The 17,603-nt window shown below is 33.9% G+C and overlaps 1 non-coding gene across 1 annotated transcript; it reads left to right on the plus strand.

Moving 5' to 3' along the window:
- The first annotated feature begins 3,374 nt into the window (after nt 1–3,374).
- Nucleotides 3,375–3,492, plus strand: LOC149560567 (U5 spliceosomal RNA). The gene has a single exon (XR_016364287.1). It is a non-coding gene; the product is annotated as a U5 spliceosomal RNA (small nuclear RNA).
- The last annotated feature ends 14,111 nt before the right edge of the window (nt 3,493–17,603 follow it).

Raw genomic sequence — 17,603 nt, forward strand, 5'->3', positions numbered from 1 at the left:
AAAAATTCAAGGAGTTTAAAACTTTGGCTGAAAAACAAAGTGGACTCTACATCAAAGTATTGCAATCTGGTAGAGGTGGTGAATTTAGTTCTAACGAGTTTTTAGAATTTTACAGATTTCATAGAATTAAGAAGTAGTTTACCAAAAGATACACACCACAACAAAATGGTATAGCACAGAGAAAGAACATAACCATAATGGAAATGGAAAGGAGTATGTTGAAGACCAAAAAACAATCCAATGAGTTTTGGTCAGAAGCAGTAGTATGTGTTGTATACATCTTGAACAAGAGTCCTACAAAGAGTGTTAAGAAAACAATTCCACAAGAAGCATGGAATGATAAGAAACATAATGTATCTCATTTTAGAGTTTTTGGATGTGTTTCTTATTCATTAGTGCCATCTAAATTGAGAAAGAAATTGGATGATTAAAGTGAAAAATGCATCTTTATTGGTTATAGTGAAGATTCAAAGGCTTATAGATTGTATAACCCTATTTCAAAGAAATTGATCATTAGCAGGGATGTTAAATTTGAAGAAGAAGATTCATGGCATGAAAATGGTAACAAACAAGTCACAAGAGGAGTACCAATATTACAAAGTGATGATGAATTAAATGAACAAGGGACTCAATCAACACCCAATACTCCACCAAGGAGCTTTGTGCAAGGAGCCTCACCTCCAAGTTCAAATGTAAGTGATAAATCAGATTCTACATTCTCAACACCAAGTTACAAAAGCAAGAAGACAAGAAGCTTAAAAGAGATATATGATCAAGAAGAAGAGAATGTAAACATTTACTCAAATTTTGCTTTATTTTCTTGTGATCCATTGTATTTTGATGAAACAATTAAAGAAGATAAATGGGTCAAGGGAATGGATGAAGAAATTGACTCTATTGTAAGAGATAACACATGGGAATTAATGGATTTACCCAAAGGAAAAAAATGTATTGGCATTAAATGGGTCTACAAAACTAAATTTGATGCAAAAGGTGAAATTGTTAAGCATAAGAAAAGACTAGTTGCTAAAGGTTTTTCACAACAATATGGAGTTGATTATAATGAAACATTTGCTCTAGTTGCTAGACTTAACATAGTTTGAACTATTTTAGCAATAGCTGCACAAAATGATTGGAAAGTGTATCAAATGGATGTAAAATTAGCCTTTTTGAATGGTTTTCTTGATGAAGAGGTATATGTTAAACAAACCACTTGGTTATGAGGTTTGTGGGCATGACAACAAGGTATATAAACTAAACAAGGCACTTTGTGATTTGAAACAAGCTCCTAGGGCTTGGCATAAGAGGATTGATTCATACATGATAAGTAATCAATTCAATAGAAGTAATCATGAGCCCATGTTGGATGTTAAGACTAATAAGGAAGGTCAAATTTTGATTTTATGTTTGTATGTTGATGACTTGATATTCACTGGAAATCTATCAATAGACATGTTTAAGTCAAAAATGATGAAAGACTTTGAAATGACAGATTTGGGGTTGATGAGATATTTCTTAGGTAATGAAGTTATTTAATGTGACAAAGGTATCTTCATTTTTCAGTCCAAGTATATAAAGGATATTTTGAAGAGATTTAAAATGATGAATTGCAATCCAACATCAATTCCAATTGTAACAAGAACAAAACTTAGCAAGGAAGAGAAGTGCTCAAATGTTAATCCAACTATGTTTAAAAGACTTGTAGGAAGTTTGATATATATGAAAGCTACAAGGGCAGACATCATGTATGGTGTTAGTTTGATCTCAAGGTTCATGGAGTCACCACAAAATTCTCACTGGCAAGTTGGAAAAAGGATATTGAGATATATTGCAGGAACAATGGGATATTGAATTCTATATTCCAAAGCTAACAATTTTGGTTTGATTGGTTATACTGACAGTGATTTTGTAGGTAGCATTGATGAAAGTAAGAGAACTTTTGAATATATCTTTCACCTTGGATCAGGAGCCATATCATGGGCATCAAAGAAGCAGCCTATAATGACTATTTCATTAGCTGAAGCAGAATATGTAGCTACCACTTCCACAACATGTCAAGCAATATGGATGCATTGAGTTTTGTTCGATCTTCACCATCATCAGGAAGAACCAACACCAAATTCTTTGTGATAACAAATCAATAATAGCATTATCTAAGAATCATGTATTTCATAAGAGGAGCAAACATATTGATACAAGGTATCACTTCATTATAGAATTGGTCAAAAATGGACAAATCTACTTTGAGTTTCGCAAATCTAAAGATCAATTGGCAGATATTTTCACTAAGGCATTACCAAAGAGTAACTTTGAATATCTACAAAAGAAATTGGGTATTAGTGATGCAAAATTTGTTAATGACAGAAATTAAGGGGGGAGTGTTGGCAGCATTAATTTCTATCATCGACCCCTGTCAACAGCCCCAGTTAGGCGTCCAACACCATCTAGCCCACAATCCAGCCATCCATAATAAATAAGAGACAATGAGCCATCTCAGCCCACAATATAGCCACCCATATTGAATTATATATAATATTATAATATATTATAATGTGTAAAATGTTTGGTGTATTATGGAGAGTTCTCAAACCTTTATAAATAGAGGCCTTATGTAATGTATTTCAGCAAGGCAGAAAAGCAATGAAAAAAGTTTTATTTATGTGTATTTGTTTATCTTTGCCTTCATATAGGAACTAATAATAACGGCTTAAAGTTTGGCTGATGGAATTGTTTAAATTGGTGATTTAAAAATTTATCTGAAATTTGGAACATACTTGGGGCGCTGACAAGCTCATACAAAGTGCTACAGTTGTTAAAACATATTTTAGCATTAAGTTTAAAGACATGCTAAAGAGTTTTGTTTTCTTTGAAACCATAGATTCCTCTTGACCAAATTAGAACTAGGTGATGGAATTTCCATTCCTAGAAAACATCTCTGATTACTATTCAGAGTTCGTCGAAATAATAATTGTTATTATTTTTTTCAAGCCATGTATCCTACTGTTGTCATCTACAACCAGTTAAACATGGGAAATACCAATCTATCACAGGGAAAAACCATACCGTTTCATTTTAAGCAGCTGATTTTTTAGTTTAAAGAGTCAAAGCTAACCAAATTAAAATCCCATGCGGTGAGCGTGGATCGAAAAGCGACCTTCAGATCTTCAGTCTGACGCTCTCCCAACTGAGGTATCCCCGCATTCAAGAAATTATGATTGTTAGACTTCTCAGATGCATTTGTAAAATATGCATCCTCCAATTCGATTATTGCGTCTTCGAAGTCGGGCGGTATTAATCCCACATTCGTTGCAATTGACAAGTTAAGGCAAATAGATTCCGTAAATGAGGGCCTTTATACTCCTTTCTTCATACGGAACCACGTGGTTAAGACAGAGCGAACTATTCTTTCGCCTTTTACTAAAGAATACCGTGTCTTTGCCACTCAAAGCGGCATACGCCAATTTTTGGAGGCTTCCTCTACCCATAGAGGAGACCCAATAACACAACCAAACGAATATAGCAGGCATATCTTCAAATTATGATTACGCGCTGAGGCCCCGTTTGGTTGGGGAAGATAAATTTGTGCCATAACCAGGTTTTCGAAAACCTGGTTTTGTGGTTTGGAAAGCCAATGGTCCGTTTGGTTGACACGGAAGATGAATATACTGTGGACCCCACAATATTATTAAAAAAACTGTCATAAAATTCAAAACCTGGTTTTAATTTCGAATTCCACCTTTTTGTTGGAAGAAACTTCTTCCAATTTTTTACCAAAATTGGAAGATGAAATTGAAAACCAGGTTATGATTTTAACCAACCAAACACCAAAGTTTTTTTGCAAAATCTGGTTTTACTCCTGATAACCCGGTTTTGGCCCTCATCTTCCAGCAACCAAACGGGACCTGATGGAATTAGATAAAAGAGGGAAGGTTATTTTCACATGTTTTCTTGAAGTGTTTGATTCAACAACATGTCATAGATAAAGATCAGATTGCCAGTACTAACAGTTCAGAATTAGCGATCTTAAACAATATTTCTAAAGTTCGTTTAATGGTCACTCGCAGATTGCAGCGTTACTTGTATTGTCACTGTTAATAAAGAGAGTCGATCCTATGACCTGCTTATTTGGATCGTCTTTCTCTTTCCGTACATCTGCTTTCTAGCTTCGTGCGACATAGCTGATACCAGCACACATGTTCTGTCATTCCTGCGACCGATTCGGACTTTTATCACAGTGGGCTTGCTATCTAAAGCAAAGCACCCATTCGATCAAAGGATTTGTCGTAACAATTAATGTAGGCATCAATAACGAAAGAGTTTAATAAAGAACAAATAAGGCACTGATTATACAATTAGACTAATCGATATTATTAAACAAACCAGTTTGTAAAATGAAAAAAGTGTTCTTTATCGTGAGGCCAAGAGGAATGGATTGCATCTATACCCAGGATGGAGAATGGTTTAATCTTTTACTCTATGAGAGAGGAGGGATGGGGGGAGTTAGGAAATATTAAGGAGAGAGCAAGAGAGATACAAGCTTAATATTATAATTGTGACATACTTATTAGTGTATATGTAATGATTAGTCATTATGAATGATTTGTTTTCTTAGTGCAATTTTTAGTAATTAAATTTTCTAACAAAAATTTCTACAATTTTAACAAGTGCCATATAATGGCTTTCTACTTATCTAATTTTAAAACAATAAATTTATCATAATATATAAAATATTTAAATCAAAACAAATCTTATAATCTTATATAGTTAAATTCTATTCCATGTATATCATATATGATATTATAAATAAATAATAATATTTTAATAATAATAATATATAATAGTGTTTCTAAAAATTAATTTTATATTAAGTATAGGTAATTTTTTAAAATATTTTAGTTGAATGAAAAAATTAATTCTTAAAAAATATTGAAATATCTAAACTAACCTACTCTATTGCATGTATATCATATATACTATTATAAATATATTATTATATGAAAATATTATGAATAATAATATTTTAATAATAATATATAATAGTGTTTCTTAAAATATTATATAATATAAGTATAGATAATATTTTAAAAATATTTTAGATGAATAAAAAAAATTAATTTAAAAAAATAGAAATTAAAAGTATAAACATCTTACAAATAGAAATATTTAAATATTTAATAGAAATTGTTTAATTAAAAAAATTTCATCTAACAATGCACACTATTTGATTTTATAATTAAATTTTAAAATGATAAATTTAAACTCCTAAAATTAATAAGTTTTAATCATGAGTTAAGGGATGAAATGTAAAAAAATCTTAGAATAGAATGTGGAAGCACAACCAACATAGAATGTGGAAGCACAACCAACATACACATATACCTACAATTATCGAACAATATACTCTTGTAATGATACAAAAATAAAACAAATAGGTGAAAAATTACAACTATAGAATATCATAGGGTAAACAAAACATATTTCTCCACACCAAGGAATATCAAAGCCACTATAGACAACTAAGGACACACAAACATGAAATGGATCAGACTCCCAATGCAGATTATACATTGAATACAAATTTATATTATGAAGATGGAGTAAGAATCTATTACATAATAACAACACTAATGATTAATAGAGAATAGTTTTGATTATTGTAACCAATTATAAGGATTCATTTCCATAACTTAAAAATACATTCAAAATTGTATACAGGGATATGGATAAAAGTTCATGAATTAGCCAAAATTTAAATTAAAAAATCTCATATCCCTCAGGTTTATAAACAGAAATAAAAGATGAATAGTTATATAAAATTACAAAACTCTCAAAATTTGATAATTTGAAAATCAATAATGATTTTTTAGATGATTCTAAAAAAACTAATTACGCTGAATTAGTACCCTTTCTCAACAATCCAAACTCAATTTTTGCATCGACAGTCTCCACTGCTCCATATGTGTGCAATACGATGGCCAACATCGTGGCTATCCATGTGAAAAATCAACTATTGCAGTCACTGATTATTAATATCCTATCATAAACGATTATTAAACTTGCTGAAAAAAAATTCCTAGCTAATATTGAAAAATAACACAATTGCAACTTCACTTATAAAATGCGAAAAGAAAAGTGCAACACAATGAACACAATATTTTTAGACAAATTGTCCCTGGAAAAACTCCTATGGGAAAACCAGTTCTACAGATGAGGAATTATATTAAACTTTAGTAAATTAAGAGATACAAAATTTCTTGCCTCTCAGTGGCAGAACTCTAACAACCTCCTAATTTCTCTCACTCATATTTCCCACTGCTATTCCCACACTAACACTACACCCTTGCTAACACTGCAAGACTATTTGCTAACATTGCAAACTTACAAACTCATTTGCTAGCACTAAAAATGTTTCTCCAAACTTTTTTCTTGTCCTTCCAAATGCCCCCTTGACCTCCTTTTATACCACTACTATTGGAAAACCAATAGCCAAGATTGATTCTCAATTGACGGTCGAGATTAAAACAACTTAACAACCCTGACCAGGTCGATTTCTAGTTGTTTCCAAAAGTGGTCAATTAATTAACAAATATTTGTCCCTAATCTAAACAAATAGTTAGCAAAACAATTATTTGCTAAATAATAGTATATGGACGAACAACTGCCCAAAGCTAACCAAACTAACACTCTCTCTTAGCAAGCAAGTTGTTCTACATGACACCTAACTTATCTCTGAAGAAGATAACTTTTTCCTTCTCCAATGCCTTAGTCATAATGTCTGCTACCTACTCCTTTGTAGGTATGTATTGTAGCTGAAGAACTCCCCATTATACAAAATCTCTAATGAAGTGATATCTGATATCTATATGTTTAGACCTATCATGAAACACCAGATTCTTAGACAACTTGATACAACTTTGATTATCACAATGTATCACAGTAGTCTCAACCTTCTGACCAAACAAAGCTACTAACAACTTCTGAAGCCATATAGCTTCACATGTTGCCATGCTAGCTGCTATGTATTCTGCTTCTACTAAACTCAGAGCCACAAACGTCTACTTCCTATTGAACCAAGAAAAACTCCTGATCCCAAGCTGAAACAACACCGTGAAGTGCTGCTTTTGTCCATTGTACTTTCTGCCCAATTTTTGTCAATATAGTCCATCAACTTGATACCTTCACCTTGAACATATATGATACCACACTCAACTGCACCACACAAGTAATGCAACACATGCTTAGTCACTGTCCAATAGATTCTCTTTGGTTCAACCATGAACTGACTAAGAGAGTTAACTACAAATGCTATATCTAGCCTAGTGTTGACCAAATACATAATCAAACCAATCAACTATCTATACAAAGTGGGATCTACATCCTTCTCCCTATATGTGTCTACCTTCCTCCAATTTGTGATAATTGGTGTAGACATCGCTTTGCAATCCTCCACCCTAAATTTCTTCAAGATTTCAATGCAATATTTCCCTTGACCAAGGAAAATCTCCCCATCTACCTACCACACTTCCATGCCTCGAAAGTAGTGCATAAGTCCCAAATCCTACATCTTAAACTCTTCTACAAGGTTCCTCTTGCAATCCTCTATGAGCCCTAGTGAACTTATTAGAAATAGGTCGTCCACATAAAGAACAAGAATGAGAATCTCACCCCCAACCATCAATTAGTAGAGGTTAGCATTTTCTTCACTCTTCACAAAGCCCATTTTTTGCAAATATGTATCAATGCACTCATACCATGCTCTAGGAGCTTGCATGAGTTTTTACAATGCTTTCTTCAATCTACACATGTGGGTCTCTTTGTTGTGTGCTACAAAGCCTTCTGGTTGTTCTATGTATACCTCCTCACCATTAAGGAATGTTGTCTTGACATCCATTTGATTGATCTTCCATCCCATCTATGTTGCAAGTGAGATTATAGCTAGTATAGAAGTATACTTGGAAATTGGAGCAAATGTCTCCTTGTAGTCTGTTCCCTCCTTTTGAGAGAACCCCTTTGCCATGAACCTCGTCTTGTATTTCTTAATGCTACCATCTGCACTATGCTTTATCTTATAGATCTAGCATGATCCAACTACTGCCCTATTTGTTGGTCTATGCACTACTTCCACAACATGATTATGCATTATTAAGGAATATTCCTCAACCATAGCATCTCGCCATACCTAATTTTCTATAGCTTCCTGATAGCTAGAAGGCTCACTATCTACCAACCGACTAACTAATACCACATAGTCATTGAGCTTGGCTGGTAGTCTCCACTATCTAGTACTCTTCCTAGGAGCTCCCACAAACTCCTAGGTATCCCTTTGTGTATCTAGAATCTCATGGTTCCTGCTACAAACTATAGAGGATGAAACATCAATCTCTAAGTTCTCTAGATGCATTTCTTGTTGCACCTATTGCTCCATACTCTATGAATCTTCACTGCCTAAGTCTACACTCATACTAGTAACTATACTTGAGCTTTGTTGCCCTTGACTTGGTCTTGGAGATTCTATTGGCTACTCAATTTGATCATCTTTTGACAAATCTCTAGATCTCTTGAATGCCTTATCCTCCATGAACTTGACATCACATCTTACAATAATTCTTTTAGTCACTAGAATTAAAATCCTATATGCTTTTGAGGTCTCACTATACCCAACAAAGTACCCCCTCTTTGTAGTCTGATCTAACTTTGTACATGTATTTCCAAAAATGTGACAATATGGAAGACTCTTGAATATCCTGAAATCACCAACATTTGGCTTCTTCCATGTGAAAGTCTCCTCTAGTGTCATCTTCTCTAGTACCTTGTGTGGAACTCTATTCTGGATGTAAACTATTGTATTACATGCCTTTGCCCATAAGTAATGGGGCATGTCTTGCTCATGTAGCATAGCTCTTGCTGCCTCCAACATAGAACGGTTCTTCCTCTCAACAACTCCATTTTGTTGTGGATTGTAAGGAACAATCCATTCTCTCTTGATTCCTTCTCTGGTATAGAACTCCTGGAAGATATTTCCTTTGTACTCCCCTCCATTGTTTAACCGAAGAACCTTGATCTTCCTTCCTGTCAAATTCTTCACAAGAGCTTAAAACTCTTGGAAACAACTGGAAACCTCATCCTTAGTCTTCAAGAAGTATATCCAAGTCTTTCTAGAGAAATCATCAATAAAAGTAACATAGTACTGATATCCTCTGAGAGATTTCATTGAAATCAGTCCAGAAACATCTGAATGTACTAGATCAAGAACACTCTTAGATCTAGTGTCACTTCTTGGAAAATATTTTTTTGCAAACTTCCACAACACACATCCCTTACATGCATCATCATGCTCTGTGCTCACCTTTGGAACACCTGTCACCATCTCACAAAGCAATCTAAGTGCTCCATGATGACTATGGACCATCCTCCTATGCCATAGCTCTCCAAGATCTCTAGGATTACTACTTCTCATGAGTGCCTTAGGAGTATCAAACTAAAACCTATAAAGGAAACCGTTCCTAACTCCAATAGTTATGGGTGATTTCCAATCTTTATGCTTAATCAACACATTTGTCCCTTTAAAGAGTATATTATACGCCCTATCTTGAAGAACAAATACAAAAATTAAATTCATACCTAAGCCTAGCACATGCAACATTTCATGAAGTGGAATTATCTTTCCATTCTCCCTCTGAAACTAAACAATCCCTTTCCCAACTAGGTTGAGTTTGGACAAGTTTCCCATATAAATTTGGATGTTGGTGTCCTCCTCCTTGTAACTAGAGAAGTATTCTCTAACTCCTATCATATGAAATGATGCCCCACTATCTATATACCAAACACACTGTGAGGTTGAGCAAACCATACAAGCTATGAGTGAAAACTCATCTTCCATTCTACTGGAGAGTTCTTCTGCACTTGCTGAAGTTACTACCTGCTTCTTACCCTTCTTCCTCTCTAAGAAATTACTGACATAGTGGCCAAACTTCTAACATCCAAAGCACTTGACCTTAGAAAGGTCCTTCTTCTTCTTCTCACTTTGTGAATTTGATCCTTTGCTAGATCCCTTCTTTGCTTTCTCTTTACCCAGTAGGGTAACATTCTCTTGTTCCACCTCATTTCTCTAACTCTTGTTGGCCCCATTGACAAGAATTAGTCTAAAATCCTCCTAAGTGAAATTAGTCCATAGTCGATCCCAACTTAGTAAAGTATCTTGTCTACTGAAAACTTGAACAAAGACACTCCATTGTTTAGTAAACCCATTTAGGGCTATTCTCACTAGCTCATCATCACCGAGGCTATCTCGAATAGCTGCTAACCCATCTTTGACAAGTCTAAGCCTAGTGAGGTAACTTGTGATGTCTTCTCCCTGGTTCATCCAGGTATTCTTTAGCTTCTATCTAAGAATCAACTTCCTATTGGTGGTAGCATTCTGATATAGATTTAGAATGGTGTCCCACATCTTCTTTGTCATATTTAGCTCTATGATATATGGAATAATATGATCCTTAACACCATCAAGAATAATCCTCCTCACCTTGGCATTGTCCTTTTTATATGCTTCAAGCTATGTTGCATCTGTCGGTATAGGTACATCACTGGTAGCATAATTCTTGATACCATTCTCTTCTAACAATAAAAAAATTTTGGCCTTCCATACACCAACATTTGAGGCATCATCTAATCTATCCTAATTTCTCAAACCAGCTAAAACCATCTCAAGGGATTAAAGCAATAATAAATCTAAAGAGATCAAAATTTCTTTCTTAGGGAAAAACTCTTCTACCCTTAACAATGCTCTAATACCATGTGAAAAATCAACTATTACAGTCACTGATTATTAATCTCCTATCATAAACAATTATAAAACTTGCTGAAAACAAAATCTCAGCTAATATAAAAAAATAACACAACTACAACTTCACTTATAAAATACAGAAAGAAAAGTGCAACACAATGAACACAATATTTTTGGACAAATTGTCCCTTGAAAAACTCCTAGGGGAAAATCAATTCTATGGATGAGGAATTATATTAAACTTCAGCAAATCAAGAGATACAAAATTTCTTGCCTCTCACTAGCAAATCTTTGACAACCTCCTAATTTCTCTTACTGATATTCCCCACTGCTATTCCCACGCTAACACTACACCCTTGCTAACACTGCAAGACTATTTGCTAGCATTGCAAATGTTTCTCCAAATTTCTTTCTTGTCCTTCCAAAGCCCCCCCTAACCTCCTTTTATACTACTCCTATTGGGAAACCAATGGTTGAGAGTGATTCTCAATTGACAGTCGAGATCAAAACAACTTAACCCTAACCAAGTCGGTTTCTAGTTGTTTCCAAAAGTGGTCAATTAATTAACAAATATTTGTCTCTAATCTAACCAATTAGTTAGCAAAATAATTACTTGCTAAATAATAGCATATGGACGAATAGTTGTCCAAAGCTAACTAAACTAACAGTCCACTGCCCACCAGGTCCTTGCCTGCCTTCCATGCGAGAGAACAATTATGTGGCACACTTTCTAGGCTTCCACCCACCATAACTATAGAGGCCACCCAGATGCTCACTGGGGCATGGAGGAGTTTCTTAGATTGGGTTTTTGACATTGTCACACTAGGTAATGAGTCTGGACCACAGAGAGGCTTATCTTATTGCAAGGAGAAGAAAGAGTTTTTTCCATTGTCACGAGGGGTGTTCTTATTATGAAGCCGTGAATTCTGAGTTACGTTTAAAGATGGGTTCATTAGGTCGGTGGAAACCTCATGTAGTAGTGTTCCCTTACCAATAATGGAGTTTGTCAAGAGGGTTGTCTGCAGGAGCCTCCACATGACCTTCATCACCACAGAGAGAGTTAGAGAATGAATGGTAAAAGATTAGGAGGAGTATACCGCTCATGTGACTGATTCTTTGTAGGATATCAAGATTAAAACAATTTCAAATGTGCTGTCTGCTGATTTGGAGAAGAATAAAGATGTAGATAAGATATATGATTTGTTCAGAAAGGTGGGAAGTCTTTCATTTGAAGAGGTGATAGAGTCTCGTGCATTTTCTACGATTCTCTGGTGGAATGGGTTTCTCATATTGCAAACAAGTTCAATATTCCTCATATGTCAATCAGATTTCCCGTCCTTTCTTCAGCCTTGAAATACAAATGAGCCATTATTGCAACTGGTGCTAAATCAATTCAGTACCATTTCTTAGGCTACATGGATACTTGGAAATTTCGTTGATTAATTGGAAATAGTAGAGATACAGTCCATGGGTTTACTCATTCCAATAAGTATAGTTGGCCCTCCTATTCCCTTAGCTTTCGTAGATGAAAACAAGACTGAGACATAGGTACACATCTTTGGAAAACAAAAAATTCTATGGATTGGCTCAATGCAAATGCAGCATCAACTGTGGTTTATGTTTCCTTTGGAAGTTTAGTTGTTCTTTCTAAAGAGCAGATCATAGAAATAGCCCATGGGTTGAAGGCCAGTAAACACTCATTTTTGTTAAAATGGCTTCGTAAATAATGCATCAACTATTGTCGGTTATTTTATTTTCTTTCAGCTAATAAATTTCAAAGCATGTAAGACTCGCTATTTATATGAACCATCTTGGTACTTGCCAGCACATAAGGTTTCTCAATTTGCAGAAGCCCCGTCATAGAGGTAGCTCACTATTCATAATCAATGTAGCACTTTTACTTAATTAACCTGTCTCTCATTTGGTTACTCAAACCTATGCAATATAGTACTTTCCAGCCCACCTGTTTCAATATCCTGTGATTCCAAATAATTCTTGAGATCACTGACGAACCAATTAGTGATGTGCATTCTCTTTTTGTTTGGTTTCATATGTTTGTGAAGTTGTGTGATGCCCAATTACAATTTCTGGTTTAGTAATTAAATTTTTCTCATATTTAAAATAGTTTCAAAACACCAAAGTAGAACAACGTAATTGCGATAGGAATATGGGAGGCACACCTGAACAATGTTATGTTTTGTTTTATTAATAACACTTTGAAAAGGGCATATATAATGTCCTGCCATGGTCATATTTAAATATGTTCTTGGCCTTTAGAAATTCATGGGATTTTTTTTTTCACACTGGTTTCAGTATACCCAATTGGTGCCAATGTTGCCGTTACACAATTCTATGGGATTGGATTTCCTCCATATGTGCTCTCTCTCAGCTTTGTCTTAAGCCTTTAAATTACTTGGCACTAAGAAATCTTGTGGTTGTATAGTGTTATTTTCCTGGCATGATTTTTTGGACGAGTCAATCATAGTTAAGAGGCTTGAATGCTTCACCTAATTTAAATTAAGCTTTCAAGTGGAGGTTATAAGAACAACTTTGGAACTTAGATAGGGAAAGCTATATCTATTTCAGAGAAAACTCGTGAATCCTTTTGAAATTTGAAAAAGCTGCGTGAATTTATTTTTGCACTATGCATATTCTTTTAATCTTTCCTTATGCACAGATTTATATATTTCCAAATGCCTAAGAGTATAGTTACGATGCCTTAGGTAGGCATTTTCTTTCTTACTCAAATTTTATGTGAAGATCTTATGTATTTTAATGTAGTGAAAAAATGAAGTGCTCTGTCTGCTTTATGAGGATATAAATAGTAGATTTGGATGTTTAAACCTGATTGGAGTGACATATCTTGACTCAATTATCTATTAATGGCTACTGATTGTGAACTTATAGATGGTCAATATATATAAAGTTCTACCATTTTCAATCTTTCCCAGTTGAATTTACAAGGTAGTGAGCTTATGATAATCAATATGACGTATACAATCTCAAATGAAAATAAAATAATCACTCTAATACATTCACCCATTTCAACTGAAAGATGCCCAAAAAATAATTGGAATTAGTAGTTGTTACAATGCTTGAGAAAATGAGGTGCGTTGCATTTCTCTGTTGCATGCCAAAAGAGAGAAGAAAGAACTAAAAAATTATAAGGCTTCTCATATCCTTTTAAGGAAGATATGCCTCCATTAGGGCTCATGACCAACTCCACTTGTAGAAATAGTTATTTACCTTGTTTGGGCTTATAGATGAGGCTGAAACTAGAAACTTCCTTCTCTAAATCACGATCTCAGACTTCTGAATCTCTTTCCTAAAATTAAGGTTTAGTTCTGACATTGAAACTTTCCTCATTTTTCAATTCAAATTTATAGATGATACATCTTCAAAACTGCATACAACCCCTTACACTTTTTTCAAATTCCATAAAATCATCGCCTATCAAGAAAGAGGGAGATTCAAACTTGAAAATCAAAAAGCCTCCTAGACTGACGGAATCTTCAATGGTGCTACATCAAAATGAAAAGGCCCTACAGCTTTCAAAATAGTTATACCTCTCTTAGAATAGCAACCCTCCTTTTAAAATGTAACCATAACATTAAAAGAACACAGTGAATGCTACATTTACAACTGTTGCTCTTAGTGTCTCCTTGTTCATCCTTTGCCATAACCGTGCCCCTTAGTAGCATTTGATTGACTCTGGAGAGAAAAGAAACAAAATGAAACTAAGGAAACTCATCAAAATATAATGGTTTATGATGCAAGTCTCAAATCCTATGTGAAGGAACAATATATAACTGGACTTGTCTTCATGACATTGTCATTATTGAAACACACAACATTGCCTTCAAACACTACTTTTCCTCTTGATGTCAATGTTCCGTACTAGAGTCACTGATGTATTTACCACCTCTCATCATTTTTATGGCAGCATCTCTGTGTCATCCTATAAATGTGCCAATCTTCTAATCATCATATTGCCTTGGTATCGTACCATTTCTCTATTCTCAACTCTCTGCCTCATGATTTTGTGATAATGCTATGCCCTACAATTATATTCAAATCTCTATTAAGATATGATAAGAAGGGCCTTGTCTTAGTTCTCATGACAGTCGAACAATTTTGAATATTCCCTCAACACCCTTCAAATAGTCTTAACCCAACTCCAACTACCCTACTCATTGCAGAAAAATCATGACTATCCTTTTTCTCCATGGATACTACTTTCATGCTTCTCTTGTTGGAACATAGCTCTTCTAGCTCTCTGTAGTCTTTCAAACTCATACCAGAAATATATCCAAGAAAAATTGTGTAGAGAGAATTCGAAAAATCTACGATTCCAATTTAAATAGTCTTTAATTTTAATCTAGAAATTTTGTTCTCTTCCACTTTTTGGAAAATATCAAAACTGTACATTGAAACAAAATATAAAGATATTAAATAGCCTCCTAAGATGATAAAAATATACATAGCCTAAGTTGAAGATAATTATAGATTGTTTTCTCCTTTTCCTTTATGCAATTATTTTTCTATTCTTGAATAACGTTTGGGATCAAGATTACAATTACAATAATGGTTAGGTTACTATTATCATTAGGTCTGGGATGAACATTTAAAATTCCAAATCTAATTGGATAGATATCATTATTTTGATTATGGTTGTTTCTAATCAAAATCATTTTCCACCCCTTAGAAAGTAAATTGGCCTTAGTAGTTTAGGAGAAAGCAGTTAAAGGTTGCAATTTGACATCATGTTAAGCATCAAGAAGAGTTCTATTGTTACATCTTAATTTTTGATCTAATTTAAAATACAACCATTGAGGTTCACACGAAGTCGGTAGTTTAATTTGTTATAATCTAGTGAAATGGTAAGATGGTTAGTTATTATAATTTCAAGTGAAGATAACATGTTAGTTGATCATTTATCATGAATTCATGGAATTGAAAAGATGGTTAACCGTTATGATTATTTATGATTAAATAATTTATTATGATAATATAATTTAATTGTAGAGAATTTCCTTGTAGGAAGCATGTCAAAGGGGTGGAAGCATTGTTAGAAAAGAATTAGGCAGGAGCATCACATCACTAGGCAAATGGATTGGAGACCTAGTCACTTGAACACAGGATACATTTGTGGGACTTGCATGAACTATTAAGAAAATAATCTAGGAAAACATAAAATAATCTAATTAAAATATAAATCATAGTTCAAAAAAAATTAATTGATCTTTCACCTTATTATTATAATAGATATATCTATATGTGTACATATAGATATAAAAATGAAATGACACCATTATATTATAATGATTTATAATAAAGTGACATCACCCCATTAATATATTTATATGTACATATATAAATATAAGATTATAATAATATTTGAATTATAATAACATTCAAATTATTATAATATTCAAATTATAATCTTCCAACTCTGTTCTTTCCATTTTAATATTCTTTCTTTTAACCAATTAACACTTGGCATGATAAATTGATTTAATACTTGGAATTTTGAATCAATTATAATCTTTTATAACTGATGGAAGCCAAGGATTCATGATCACTCTCCATATATGGAAGCCATGAGAGAGAGACAAGAGGACCATTTTCCTTGGTGCCCAAACTTCTTCCACCTTGCTATGTTTCAGATTTCCTTTGCTTCATAAAACAATTCAACCCTACATTGATGCTTTTACACCTTTCCATTGAATCAACTACAAATTACCATTAAAACCTCTATAAAAGCCCTTGATACGTCTGTAATCTACCATTAATATGTTTGCAATTTCCAACCTTGTTTAGTTTTGTGTGTATCCAACTCAACCGAGCAAGCATTTTTGGCTAGGATACTAAGGATAAGCACTAAAGGACGACAGGGAGCAAATCAAATTGTAAATTTCCCCAAGATTACATAATAGGTCATGAGTTATTTTTCCATGTTTCTAAATGATTCTTCAATTGTAACCAGCTATATACTTAGGAGTATTTTCTCTATGACTATGATTAAATTGTACAATTTTATGACTATTCCCTGAGAATTATAATGAGTTTCTCCTTATATTTTCATTGTATCTAGAACCATTCCTAATAGAAGTTGAGTAGTATCTTTTTGTAAAAGCCTTCATGAAGTTATAGATAATAATAATAAGTCTTATACTATCTCAACTATGATAAAAGATAATTAAGAGTAGATTGTGTTGTGACCACAGGTCACAACACACCCAAGCCTAGGACCCCCTTTTATTTTAGGTAATATGCCAGTTGTTCCCAAATGCCATGGTGCGCAAGTCAGCAGGACTCAAGGAATGGTCAAATCCCTAACTGCATTAAAATTGTGTCTTCCACAATCTTAGAGAAGGATTTGACGTTGGTGGGAATATCTCACAAAGGACAAAATCCTTCATTCCAGAAAAAACCCTGCTCTCGCATGCATAGGCGCAGATTTGGAGTAGATAGCAAAAAAATTGTTTGAGAAGGATAAAATCCTTCATTCCATCAAAAACCCGCTCCCTAAAGTGTGGAAGTACAAAATTGGGAAAGCGGAGGATTGTTTTAAAAAGGAGAATCCTTCATTCCTCAAAAATTTTGCTTTTCATAAATTCATGAGTGCAAGTCAACAGGAGTGGAGGAATATGGGAAAAGGATTTAATCCTCCATTTGGTAAAATGCTCAACCTACAAATCATGGGAAAAAATGTAAAGGCATTTTTAAAACATTATCAATGCACAAATATTACACGCCCAATGATTGATAAATAACAATGCAATATTTAATTGATCAATGGCATTGATTCAAAAGTTTG

The sequence above is a fragment of the Cupressus sempervirens genome, chromosome 4 (genome assembly GCF_028749045.1).
Source record: "Cupressus sempervirens isolate cs-2001-9-10 chromosome 4, ASM2874904v1, whole genome shotgun sequence".
NCBI classification, from domain to species: domain Eukaryota; kingdom Viridiplantae; phylum Streptophyta; class Pinopsida; order Cupressales; family Cupressaceae; genus Cupressus; species Cupressus sempervirens.